This window comes from Crocodylus siamensis, chromosome 8 (genome assembly GCF_052110815.1).
Source record: "Crocodylus siamensis isolate JL-2025a chromosome 8, ASM5211081v1, whole genome shotgun sequence".
NCBI lineage: Eukaryota > Metazoa > Chordata > Crocodylia > Crocodylidae > Crocodylus > Crocodylus siamensis.
Window position 1 is genome coordinate 8,200,993 of NC_143402.1, and position 14,502 is coordinate 8,215,494.

The window sequence follows — 14,502 nt, forward strand, 5'->3', positions numbered from 1 at the left end:
GTTGAATAAGAGCGTTCTCTTTTTCTGTCCCTCTCTCTCATACACACACACACACACACACACACACACACACACACACACGCATACCAAAATGTTTCTGCTTCTTGCAGTTGCTATCTATGATGGGTGAGCAAGTTACCAGAGACCAATTGCCAGAGCATTTTATGAGATTTTCTTAAATCTTAAGGCACTAGTGAAAACGTTCTGCACTCTCGTTGAATTAAGAAAGTTGCTATAAAGATACCCTAGTTCTCAGAAAAAAAGAGGTTTTCAATTAAGGGTAATAACAATCAGTAGTTGCTTTTCTCGGCTTAAACAACATACACTCCAGCTTCAGTGCTCTCCAGTGACAAAAGCAGATGATCCTTGTAGTTTGACTAAGTCCCTAGGAGTTGTATGATCCGGTTGTAGCCAATGAAAATTCTCTTATTTTCATAGTACTTTGCTGATTATGAGGGCTTTTGGAAAACAGAATGACCTTATTCCAAGTGGCTGTTGGATTTCTAGAGACAAGCTCTGGAAGCACTCATGAATGGCTGTACTTAGGGATAGAACGAGACACCTTCAGCCCTGAGTCTCTCTTACATGCCACCTGGAATAGTAATTTAGCAAGTGCAAAATTTGTGTGAACGCTGATCAGAAGAGGTATACAATGTGTGAGGCAGCCTCTGTTTCTGTTTAATTTCATCTGATGAAAATAAAGAATAGATACTAAGAGAGACTCGATCGCTCACGGAATCGTCCATTCCAATGTAAATTGAAATGCGTCCCAAACTGGATTGAAAGTCCATGCTATCTCATGGTCATATGATAGATTGTGTAAAGGAAGTCAGTGAGTTCAGCTGCCGTGGGATCAGGGAAAGGATTGCGAGGCTCCCACATAATATAATTATTCATTCATTAATTTATAAAAAAGATATTACACCAGAGCCTCTGCTAGTATCAGTGGGACCACGCCACTGAGTGGTCCTGCTCCAGTTTACCCTAGCAAAGAATCAGACCCTTCCTTAATTAAGTATGTACAACCTACTCCTTGAAACTATTTGTTTCCATGTTTTAAATGAAATCACTGCTTTCCAGGACCTGAAAAATATAGCAACATTTTGGGATGGAAAAAGGCCAGATGGCCAGTCTAGCTCTCTCCACCTACATGTGTATACTTCACCCTGTCATGTTTTCCCCAACTGCTTGTTTAACTTGCCTTTGAATATGTTCATGGCTGCAGCTTCAATTAGTACCCTAGGGAGTCCATTATACATATTAATTACACTCTGCATATAGAAGAGCTCGAAGTTCTGCGTAGTATTTTTCAATGAAATGTTAGTCCTTAATGTACCTGTATATGGCAGTGTTTTTGCCCTAAAACAGTACCTCTGAGGGCAAGGCTAAAAATGGTGTCCTTAAGATAACTGTAATAGATATAGATTGTATTAGTATAAGCATGGCAGCTACACTTAGCACAGCAGAGACTTGTCTAGCTTTTAATGCTGTCGCTTCTGTAGCTTTCAAATGTCAAAGAGAATTTCACTTGAATTTTAATGTTCTTCAGCTACACAAAATAAAGTTAGTAGCTTCCATTGTCACAAGGGCTGAAAGCTGTGCAGCTTCCTTCTACCATATGTGACTTATCACATACATTTTTAAAAACACATTTCTGTTATTAAGACATATGTGATAGTACACTTCTGCAAATGTGAATTGCTTTTGGCTAAAAGCCATGCACTAATAAGTTGGGTTGAATCTAACTGCGGTTGACATCTGTTGATATAAAGATGTGTGTGTGTGTGTGTGTGTGTGTGTGTATACACACACACACATCTTCATATATATATATATATATATAGTATAGCACTATATACGTGTGAGTATATATATACACATACATACACACACATATATATACACACATATATATGTAAGTATGGGGAGTGTATAAGTATAGCTATAGGTATATGCATACCTATATATATATAGGTATAGGTATATACACATATATAGTACTATACTATATATGTATGTAGCTGTATGTGTATGAATGTATGTAAAAAATATTTCCCGTTTTCATTAGTGTAAAAAAAGTTCCCTGATTTTATATTTTAAAGACTTTGTTCCTATTTCCCAGAACCTGATTCAGAAATCATTCATTTTTAAATATCACATTTTAAGAATGCCTAATATTGAGGCCTGGTATTTGGTGTTTAGGAGACTTGTGATGAAGAATTGCAAGGAAATTATCTGCTTCTTTATAGTCACTTATGTTATCGATGCTGTTCTTTTCATATTCAGCAACGTGGGCACCACTGGTAGAATTCAGAAGCATTTTTTACATAGTAAAACATGGATCGACGTGGAAGTTGGCTGCCCCCCATAAATTCTACCCCATCCATTTCGTGTTCTTGAACTTTCTGAGAAAAACAACAGCTCCCACCCTGAAGTCTTATAGGCATGTCAAGGTTCTTGCTTGTGTTCGGAGGCGTTTAACAAGCTGGAGTGAACACCTTCAGTGGCTAAGTGTGTGCAGGCGGTAGCCACGTTTAGTCCACTGGAATATTTTCTCCCTCTTGAACAGCCTGAAGAAGCTTTCAGTCAGGCATGTTGCATACAGGAAAGTGCTGTGTGGAAGCAGAGTACCTCAAGAGGAACTCATCTTTATGCATTCGTTGTATCATCCAGCACCTTTCTATAAATAACCATACTGAAAATATATGAAAAGAAGTCACTGTGCCTGCATAATTGATTTTTTTTTTCCAGTGGAAACAGTGTAGCTACTGTTTAAAACACCAAAAATGCCTCTTTTATCTAGACCAGTTATGCACATGGCCCCATGTTAATGTAATATTTGAGCACCTCTCAGTGTTGAATAGATTCTTCTTCCAATAGGAAAAGGACTGTTTTTGCCATTTAAACAAATATAAAGGCAGTGTCACTCATCCAGTCTTACAAATAAAGCCAGTATCCTAAAAACTGTATGGGGCATAAAAGGTCTCTGTGACATCTTCCTTTTAAGAATCTTTTAAGGTCCAAAACTCGGGGCGCTCCAGAGTGGTCCCTAAGCACCCAAAGAAGGCCAATGTTGTGCCCATCTTCAAGAAGGGGAAGAGGGAGGACTCAGGTAACTACAGGCCTTTAGCCTAACTTCTATCCCAGGGAAAATCCTGGAAACATTCATTAAGGCGTCTATGTGCGATAGGCTTGCAGAAAGCAGGAACCAGGTGAAGTTCAGTGTGGTGAAATGTAAAGTGCTCCGTCTGGGGACGAGCAACCCCCAACACACCTGCAGGCTTGGCAGCGCCAAACTGACCAGCCCCACGAACAAAAGGGACCTGGGGGTAATAACAGATGGCTGTATGAATGTGCGCTGGCAGCGCAATGCTGTAGCCAGCAGGGCAAATAATACTCTGGCGTGCATCAGTTGGTGCATCTCCAGCAAAACCAAGGAACTGATTCTTCTGCTTTACTCAGCATCGGTGAGACCCCAGCTGGAGCACTGCATCCAGTTCTGGGCACCGCACTGTAACAAGGATGTAGGCAAGCTTGAGAGAGTCCAGAGAAGAGCCACCCGTCTGATCGGAGACTTGCGCAGCAAGCTACGCAAGGAAAGGCTGAGGGACCTGGCACTCTTCAGCCTGAAAAAGAGAAGGCTGAGAGGGGACCTGGTAGCAGCTTATCGCTACATCAGGGGAGTACATCAAGGGCCCAGTGAACAACTGTTCACCAGGGCGTCCAAGGACAAAACTGGGAGTAGTGGCTACAAAATCCTGGAAGACCATTTCAGGCTTGACATGAGGAAAAACGTCTTCAGAGTCAGGGTGTCCAGACTATGGAGTAAGCTCCCTCCAGAGGCGGTGCAATCGCCTACCCTGGAAATCTTCAAGAGGCGACTGGACAGTCACCTTGCTGGGGAGCACCTGACCCCAACTGTCTTTCCTGCCTGGTGCAGCGGGCTGGACCCAATAATCTTCCAAGGTCCCTTTCCAGCCCCTTGCTATCTATGAATCTCAAAGTACTTAACAAACGCCAGTGCACTTGCATTCATTCCACCCTTGTCAAATATGCAGGTGTTGGCATCCGACTATTCAGATGCGGAAACAAGAACCACAGCAGCTTAAGTGACTTTTCCAAAGTCAGCGGAGGATTTCTAGTTTTAAAAGGAGGGCATTCAAGAACCATTATTAAATTGGGACACGTTCAAAGCAGATAGGGTTCTGGCTTATGTGCCACGCTAGGATGAAGGAGGACGCTCTGGAGCATCCTACTAACATTAATCAGTAGGGTTTATTATGACTCCAAGCCCAGCTTGCCCAACGGTTAAGATGGGGGTTCTGTTTGGAGAGCTTGCTTCCAGATTAATTTTTGGCCAACTCCAAAGCAAGGAGGAGATCCCAGATTGTAGAACAATCCTTGGTCAAGTCACCTGTCTTGGTTCAAGAGAGTCCATTACTCAAGGGAAAGGAGCCTGCAAAGTAAAAACTGATAGACTGCTAAACTGGTGGGTCCCCAGAGATCCATGCATGATCTGCGTAGCAGTCCCCCTTACTCTCGTAAAATGGCTGTGGTGGAAAGGATTTCCATAGCCAGCATCACTTAAAGCAAAATCATTTCCATGCTGGCGATTCTATAGCGAGGTAATGGAGACCCACGTCTAAGCTCTGTGAGGTTGAAGAGGTGAGGATGGACAGCTCTTTATTCCTTCCACATGGAAGGGTGAAGTCAGCATCCAGAACTGCCCCTCTGCCCATGAATTGGGTATGATCTTACTCTAAGGAAGCACTTCAGAATACGAGAGAGATTTCTGGGACAATATGGGCATATGAAGAGGTCACCTGGCTAAGGTTTCTTGTTGAAAGCTACAGATAGAAGTTTTTGTAAAAGATGAAGTATATTTATGAAATAAAAAATGTAAGCTTATCATGGAAAGCCACACATTACCATAACCCATTACCATACAGTATGGTAGCCAGATCATTTCAATGAATATTTCCCCCAGGTTAGAATTTGTCTTTGACTTCTTTCTGTGTTCCTTATCCTAACCCTTCTGTTGACTCAGCTAGAGCAGATCTTCAGTTGAAAGCCAGCAAAGAAACTTTTCCCTAAACACTTGCATAAATTCAATTATGCTCTTGTCTAAATGATGTCCGGATACTTAGGCTTAAGATACATGTAGTGCTAAGGTCCCATTGCTTTCAAAGGTTCCATGTATTTTCAAAATCAGTTGCTTTCCATCCTTACCAAGACCTGCTTGAGCTTGTTCATCAGAAAGCTGGTGGTCTTTATTGTTCTTTCTTGTCCCTAAGAGCTCATCTTCTAACTGTAAGGGTGTCTGACTTCTTGGTATGATTTTCTTTTCCAACCAATACACTATAATACAAACTGCAGTACAGTAAAATGTGATCTGTAGCCGTATTAACTGGCCTCTCATTTGCCAATGCAGTGATATATTGTGTAGTCCTTTCATATTCTCTTACATATGGCATGGGAGTGGCTGTGGACTACATTTTAAAAATATTTTTGTTTTACCAGCTGGCATGGCACCTCCTGTTTCCCCCCCAGACAGACCTAACAGAACATGGGAAGGATCTGAGCTCTTGGCGAGTCAGGCAGAGCTAGTGCATTTTCCAATTGAGTCTCAAAGCTGGAGGGCAAGCAGGTCAGGCTCACTGGCTCAGTTAGTGAACACTGTATTTAGAGTTTCTTGGTAACCAGGAAAAGATCATTGTGCCCAAGTGGCACCAGTATAAACCAATGGGCTGTGCTTTGCCCAGTTGACTCAGGCACATAGCAACCAATATGGATCGAAGAACAATGGTACCTGCATTTATAGATTGCTGAGCTCTTGCACTAAAGGAAGTTCCTGCCCTTTATTTAACAAAAATGAAAAAGGAAGAAAAAGGCAAACAATGTTCAGAATAAAATAGTTTTCGGTTTAGCAACCACAGAGCTGGAAATTGGCCAAGTGCTATTGTTATAGTAGGGCTAATAGAAGCAGGTTCCTAAAAATAAACACTTTTGGGAAATTTATAATCAAGCAATTAAAAAGTAAAAAGATACCAGAATCACTTATCTTTCCAGTAAAGTTTTGGAGTAGCTGGCTAAGCCCTACCTGTTTGAGTTTCCTGCTTTTATTCTTTAGACTCTACTCCCATCTAGTTACTAAATTGCCAAATGCCAATACAATCCCTAAGCTGTCTGCCCACATTCATCTCTTTAAGAAATCCATTCTTAAAATATTTAAGGATATTTTACATCCAGCATGTGAAGGTGCTCAGATCCCCAATAATAAAAACTCAAACAAAATGCAGTGGCTTAGCAATTAGAGAAGGAGATCAGTAGACCTTGGTCCTGCTGGTTAGTCTATTTAGAGCCTAGGAAGTGCCGGTGGTCCATCTAGCCCAGTATCCTGTCTCCAGGAGTGACAGGAATGGATGTTTTAGAAGAAGAGGAGCATATGAGCAGCATATATCTAGGTGGTCTAGTCCTTGTTGCATACCCTGCCATCATGGGTTTAGAGAAACACCTCAACAGGGACTGAGTCCTAGCAATAGCCTTCAGGTCTATCTTCACCACTTGCACAATGTTCTCCGAGAGGGATGCTCCCAAGCCCACTCCACCCACCCATTTGCAATGACACAAGCCAAACCTGGAGGTGGAGCAGTGAATTTTCTCCAGAGGCAACTCATCCTGCTTCTCTCAACCATACGAGAGCCGCTGTCTTGAGGGTAGCTACAGAGAGACCCACCAGAGTGGCCCCACTACAGTTTCAGGACACACACATGCTTCGTGTGAGCAGGAGCGGGTGGGCAGGGTGTGCAGGGAGCATTCCTTCCCAAGACCACCGTGAAATGGGACCTCTCTTTAAAAACTATTCCAGCCAGTATCAGCATGTTCGTGACTTCATTAAGCTATACAAAGAAAAGGACAAGTAGGTAAACTGCTTGAAACAAGTAGTCAAGGCACTGCTTATGCACTTTGATCCAAGCCCCTCTCTACACACGCCACTCATTACAGAACAGGGCCGAACTCATTTCTACATGAAAACCAACATGTTCTCCTCTTGGTTTCTGGGGGCTTGCACAGAGGGGGTGGCAGTTTTCATCAGTGGAGTGTGGACTCCGAAAATGTTGCAAAGGATTATTTTATTCTTACAAGTTAAAGGTTAGCGTTGGGAATGGATTATGAGACACTACTTTTAAACTGTTTGCAAAGAAATGCACATATTAAATCCTTTTTGATTATCTCACACTAATCCCCAAATACTGATTTTTATGTAAATTTTGACTCTGGCAAAGCTCCTACAATTCAGCAATCCCCATGTGGTTTTTTCTGAGCTCAGTTGTTCCTTTAGATCTTTTTTTCTCCTTGCGGTACCTTTTGCTTTAGTCCAAAGTCATTGTGGCAGTTCAAAGATGTAGCACTTCCGACATAAAATATTAACTCGATGTAATATTTTACCTTTATTTTGGGAATTTGTTCCTCTGGCATATCTTGTTAGATATATTTTTATCAGTCCAAAATGTAACCACAATAGGGCTATTTTTATTTCTAGGCAAATGATGCATGATTACGACTGGCAGGACCCAAAACAGTAAATCAGTCCTGTTCCAACCACAAGATGTATTCAAAGTCTGTAGCCTGTGGTAATAAGTTATAATTGAGTTGACTAGCATTTTGTTTGGACTTAAAACTGTACAAATGAGTCACACTGGCTAAGACCCGAAATATAAAACAGTTTGCACTTTACTAAGGTTTTCGGCTACCAGCACAACAGGTACCTAGAGAGAGTGCGCATTTTTCAGATGAACGCAATACATTTTTATAGTGAAATACTTCTGACTTGATTGCATAATTTATAGTTGCTGGTTAAATTACCCCACGTCTTGTGTAGTGCACAGTATTTGCTTACAAGACAATGAGATGAACAGAGTCTGAGAGCTCATTCATCTGATCTGTTTTGAATCTGATCTCATATCATCAGTACTGAACACTGTTAGCCTTATTCAGCTACAAGGAGACCTGCAGCTCCCAGCCTGTGGATATTAGATAGTAGCATCCAGGCTCCCAGCTAGAGCTAGAGCATCCAGGCTAGTGGCTAGAGCTGGATGCAGTTTTTTGGTCAGATATTTTATTTACTGAAAAATGTCAATTTGGTTAGACAGCAACTACTCATGGATTCATGGCATTGAATTATTTTGGCCAGTAAAATAAAATAAACCCTTAAAAAAATTCTAGAATCTAAATGTTTCCTTTTTGTACCTTTTTAAATAAAAGTGCTTTAGTTACTCATTTTGAAACTTTTTTCAAGACTAAATTTAATGTTTAAAAAAAAAAAAAGTTTTTTTAAAAAGAAACCCAAACAAACCACAGGGTCTCGTTTCCAGTCAAATGAAACATTTCATTCCACCTGAGATGCATTTTTGCCCCAATCCTCTTCCCCTTCCTCCCCCAAAGAGGATGGGAGGTCATTTAAGGTGAACATGGGTTGGTTTTTTTATCAGTTTTGTCCAGTGGGCTTAAAAATTCATTATTTCTACAACTCTGCTAGTAACCAGGAGGGGCCAAGGGCAGGGTAGAGAACCATCTTATGGACTGATTGAATCAGAGCTACATAAACTTTTGTGAGCAAGAGCTCACTTCATTAGATGCTCTCGCAGTCTCGCTGATCACGTTGCAAATAGACAGGGTTTGGTCTAGCAACTTAGTAACACATTACTTTTCAGTCCTATAAGGCACAGGTGACCCTAAATTCCAGATGATGTATTGAGAGCCGACCCTAGGCGGGTGCGGGGCCTGGAGCAAATCAGCCTGTGCGGGGCCCCCTTAATACTGCATGGGGCCGTGGTACCCCGCAAACAGGGGGGAGGAGGATCTCCGTTCTTCTTCCACGGCACAGGGCTGAGACTACAGCTCCAGGCAGGCCTGGAGGGGGGCGCCGCAGCTGCTCCACCCAGCTCCGCAGGGTGCCCAAAGCGCGGCGCCCCGGACGGTCACCCCAATTCACCCTACCCTAGGGATGGCCCTGGATAGATAGCTCTGTCCTGAAACTACTTACTGACTTGTGGGCTTGCTACCGTGAGTGGTACTGGTTTCAGTGGAACCGCCCAGGGTAGTATCCAACGCCTTTCGTCTTACAAATGCTCACATTAGGAAGTGCCAGTCGCTAGTTTAGATAGCTAGGTGGGCAAAGAGCTAGAGCAGAACATGTATACTTAGGGCAGCTGGTATAAATGCTGGCCAATATTATTGTATTTAAATGACTTATGCTTAATTTGAGCACCCTTGTTCCTTCCTGCAGTAAATCACAGATGTTTTCCAACTACCTGTATTTTTTTTCCCCAAAACGCATGCTAAAAAACACAGTGTTTTTGAGTTCAGTTAAGAGGCTTAAACAAAACAACCAACACCAAATTGATGAAGAGAGGGCCAGATCCCCAGCTGGTGTAAGCAGTGTAGCCAGCTAAGGATCCAGCCTTTCCAGGGCACACTCCTCCTCAACCACTGTCTCCTGCCAGTCCTTTCCCCTTCAGAGCACCACTGGCTAAGCAATTAGTCTGATCTGAGTGATTCCTGATTTACACCAGAAGGAGAGAGAAAGGCAGATCAATTTTCATGGCTGCTGCTGGGTTGTGGCATATTTAATTCTTTTCCTTTGAATACACTGAAGTGTCTCAGAATAAAAATGGTCTTCAATGTCATAGCATTTTATATGTCTAAGAGCCAAGTACCTCTTATGCAGCAAATGCAGCATACTTTGGCAGTAATTTAAGTGACTCAAAAGAAAACCTAGATCTATTCCGTGCACCTATTTTTCAGTACAAACAGAAAAAAATATCTTTTTGATACTAAATGAGAGACACGGCAAAAAAAAAAAATTCCTAGTCATTTAGGATCGATGAATACAAAAGAAAGGCAAAAACTAGATAATGTTTCAGGAAATAACACTGCTACAAGGTTAATTTTGCCTAGTACAACATTTCCTAGTATTGAATTGCCTGATATACTCCCTCAGGGATTGCTCCTGCGCTTGCAATAATCGAGGCTGATTTTATTGGAAAATCACCTCTGGATGAAAGGCATACTCTAGAGGAAACTTTGTATGGGTACAAATGGGTTTTTGGTGCCAGTGCCATGTTGCCCAGGCCAGCACAGTTATAGTTCCCAATCTGTCTGTGCATTCAAGCAGCAAATTCATTAGCAACCCTTCTGGCAGGATAGAAAAATAGACATATTAGGGAAATTTACTTTGAATTGTTTTCGGGACTTGTTGGATAACAGTTCAGTAATCGAATTGCGTCTCCTAACAAGAGCATTAAATATTTTTATTAATAGTGGCAGGGAGGCTGCAGATATTACTTTAAGGGTGGTTAGTGCAAACCACTTTTACATAATACTATATGACTAGCAAAGATCAGGGATGAAAGAAGGGATTAGCATATGAGGGGCGGGAGCGGGGGGTGCTTGTGATGTCGAAGCTGATTTTACTTTCTGTTGTGTGTTGAGGTCTTATTGAGTCATGTAACTCTCACATTACAGATGTAATGCTTATTCAAGTATTGCCTCATCCATCAGACCCTGCCAGCTTGTTGGCTCTTTAATTATAGAAGTGGGCTATATCTTGACAGCACTGTGCACTAACTAAGGGACCTACGTTCAGCTATACACACTGGCTTCCAGGCCCTGTCAAGTGGAAACCGAGCATATTGTAAACAGAGCGCATTTAGCCTCCAGCTGGGAGGAGGGACACCCAGAGAGCCCATGCAGGAGGGCTCTCGCCTGACCTTGAAATGACTTTGCCTGCATAGAGGCTGGAGAAGCATTAGGAAAAGACTGATTCGTACAGACAGGTAAGTGGGGAAAAAAATCAAAGGGATTGTCAAGCCACACGAAGGCAACAACAACAACAAAATCTTCATAAAGAGATCGGCGAGAATTGTCACGCTCCGGGCCGATACCAAGCCCTCAGCGATCAAGCTCCTCTGACCACACACGGACAGGAAGGGGAGAAAAAAAGCTACATTAGAAAATTCTACGTGAAATTGCACTAATGCCAGTATCGCGGTGAAACTTCAAGGTGCTCTAATGCATGGTGTGACTTATCCCAAGAGGGAAAAAAATTAAATTAGATAAAACTCTAGGAATCAAGGTGGGTAAAAATCAGGACTGTAGAATTCATATACGCTGTTTGCTAATTCCTCTTGCCTTGATTATTGTTATTTCACCGTGATGAGTACAGGCATCCCTACTATCAATCATAGTAAGCTATTTAGACACAGAAATAAGTGGCATATGGCTTAGCACTTTTGGGTTTAGCAATCAAGTAGCAACCTTCTGCAACGCAACTGTAGTTCAGTTCCCAATGGGCATCACTTTGATGATTAGATATATTGAGTTCCTTGTGTCATTCAAAGACAGCAGAATTTCATACAAGTTGGTGTTAGCTTCCTCTCACTTCATTTCAATTTTCAATAACCAGTGTCATCGCATGTAACAGTTTCTTCATAATGGAACTTCATGTCGAATCAGATTTGTCTTTCAAGTGAAAGAGCATTGTGAGAAGTCTTGCAAAATACTGCTCCCTGGAAAAAAAAAATTGTAGCATAGAAAAATGGGGAGAAAATATTTTTTTCAAGGATCTTAGGTCCCTGGTCCAAGTCAAAATCACTGAAGAATACTCAGGAAAAAAAGATTTAGCATTTCACTTGGGGGTGATATTGGCAGTCTGTACAGGAGTGACCCAGAAGCTTGCTGGAGTCATTACTGTGCTAAGTAATAAATAGAAAATATTTGTGTTCTCACAGTTGGAACTGAAGCAGCCCCATTAAAAGGTAAATTATCAGCCTTTGCAGCTACAACACAGGAGACTTTGGCCCTTGAATCTTAATTTGCCCATTTCTACATTGGTATTTTGCCATGTTAAATATTATTGTATTTCTGTGGGCACATCTACATGCGTGCTTTAATGGGTAGTAGACTATTTTACCATGCATTAAAGCATCACGTAAAAACATGACATTACAGTAATGTGCAGTAAAATAGTCTACTGCGCATTAAGCATCACTTTAAAACTGTGCAAATGTGCTACTGTACATTTAGGGCAGCCTGATGTGCATTAATTTAATACCTCACCTTGGAGGTACTACATTTAATGTGCATTAGAAAAGGTGCATTAACGCACATGTAGACACGTCCTATGGAAGTCACAGACCTGCCTGAATCTAGTGGCCTATTGAGTATTGTGGTTAAGATGCGCCACTGTAGCCAGTTCACCCAAGGGTGTGATGAGGGTAATATATCCAACTGCCTTTGATTCTCCAACCTGAATGACCTGGTAACCATTTACATGTAGGCTGACTAGGGGGCAATGTTTGGCAGAGCTTCATTTAGCAAGATCAATTAGCCACTCCACCAACACACCGCATGGTGCTTCAGGAGCAAGGTGTGAATGCACTGGGAAGTGGAAAGCTCCACATTTGATTCACCACATCCACGATACTCTGTCTTCCCTGATCTCTTCTTCTGTACTCCCTGCTACATGCTTTGGACTTCTTCTGTTGTATCCTCTCCTCCACATGGCCAGTGTTCCCCCTTCTACCCATCAACCCTACTTCAATGCAGACTTTTCTGCCAGCCCCTGCTGCTAGTCACCTCTCTCGTGAGCTGGCATTTACACTTTTATCCTTCCTACCATTAACAACCAAGAGACGTATATAAAGGGAAAGGCTGGAGCTCATTCCTAAAAGAGAAGCAGCAACCAGGAGATGCTGAGAAGAAGGGACAGGTTTTAAAAGCACAAAACTGGCGTTGAAAAGCCCAATTTCTTGATAGGTACGTGTCCAGATATGGAGAGCTCAGGTAGTCTTAATGAAGATGCAGCAGGGAATGAAGGGGTAGCAGGTATCAAGGAAATGAGGGGAGCTAGCTAGGAGGATGTGCTCCCTCCAGGGATCCCACGGGAAAAGCAGAAAGGAAGCAGGGACATCAGCACAGTTGGTAGGGGAAGAGGTTGCTTATAAAGCAGTGGGAAGCCAATGAAAAAAGGAGTGATCCACAAGGGAAGAGGCCAGGTTTGGAAGAGAAGCTAAAGTGAGACAAGAGCTAAATCTGCTAGACAAGAAATAGATCCCAGCTCAATTAATGTCTATACAATATGAATTCCTGTTTGACTTAATAATTAAAGGGATCTTGGTGTTGTCTAGTTTACCTACTTTCCTGGACAGCTCTTGTGCCTGATGGACCCTCCCTACATCCAGCCATTGGTGGTTGGCTTTCTGTTTTCTAACTTGCCACAAAAGCTGAAGGCTTCCCTATTGTCCTCTCCTTTCTGCCAGCAAGATCAGTGATAATGCTGATATCATTAGTGCAGTTGCTACCTATGGCCAGTGCCATAGGTCACTCTTATATCAAGAGTGACCCCATATGAGAACTGCCATGCCCTGAAAGTCCCATAATGGCAGAGGTCTTCCCAAATACCCCCTTTCTCCTTAAACATTTGCACTGGAAACCTTATTAGGGGCACTTAGCACATGTTGCACCTGAGCTGTAGTAAGCTTTACCAAGCTGTATTAAAAGGTAGAACATGTTCTAAGCAGCCCCATGATAATGCCCACTACAATCTCAGCCCGGTCTGGCTATGCCCGTCACCCAGAAACTAACCCCAGCACTGGGCTCCATAGCTCACATGCCTGCCGGTGAGGATGTGCCACCCCCATGCCCAGAGCCCATGACCTCCCAGCACTGCCCAGCCCAGAAGTATCTGTTCCTGGCACACCGGGACAAGCAAGATCTCTGCTGCTGGTGGAGGGAGATGCAGGGAGCTGAGCCTAGGAGAAGTACGGATCCATACTTGGAGCTGAGCCTGGGAGAGGGTGCCATTCCTGCCATTGTATCCATACCTGCCGCTGGATCTGTGGGGCCACTGGCTCCAGCATGGTGCCAGAGCTGGGACTGGCTATGAGCTGATTATTGGTCCTAGCCCTAACATCACAAGGGAGTCTTGAACTGGCCCCAGTCTAGAGATATTTTGCCTGTGGAAAGTCATGACTTTGCTACAATATGATTTCACTTAGCACATGTTTTACTGCTTCAATGCATGGACGCTCACATTTTATGTGCAGTTAACATGACCTAAGTGCAGTGTGTGACATGTCCTCATGACACTCATAGAAAAGAGCATCAAATATAGTCAAAGCCTTCCATCTCTCCCACACAACTCATAGCAGATAAATGACAATGGAAGCATTGCTTTGAAAAATAAAGTCTGCGTCGTAGTGCTTATGATGAGGTATTGCGGGCAAGTCTGCAATTAGCCCAAACACCCTGGAAGAGAAGTGATTGCATACAAATGTGTCACGGCTCTCTGAGCATCACCCTTGCTGAACAGGAAGACAGTAGGGCTCTGTGTGCCACATAGCCCAGGCTGCCCAGCCCAAGATTTTATTTCTTGGCAGTTTCCTACAATTTTGTGAAATATTTTTTAATGTGACAAAGTCACTTCAATTACACAGTCAT

At 42.6% G+C, this 14,502-nt stretch overlaps 1 protein-coding gene across 5 annotated transcripts in view; it reads left to right on the forward strand.

The window, feature by feature from the left end:
• AFF2 (ALF transcription elongation factor 2) overlaps positions 1-14,502 on the forward strand; it is a 400,790-nt gene that overhangs the window by 315,699 nt on the left and 70,589 nt on the right. The window lies entirely within an intron of this gene.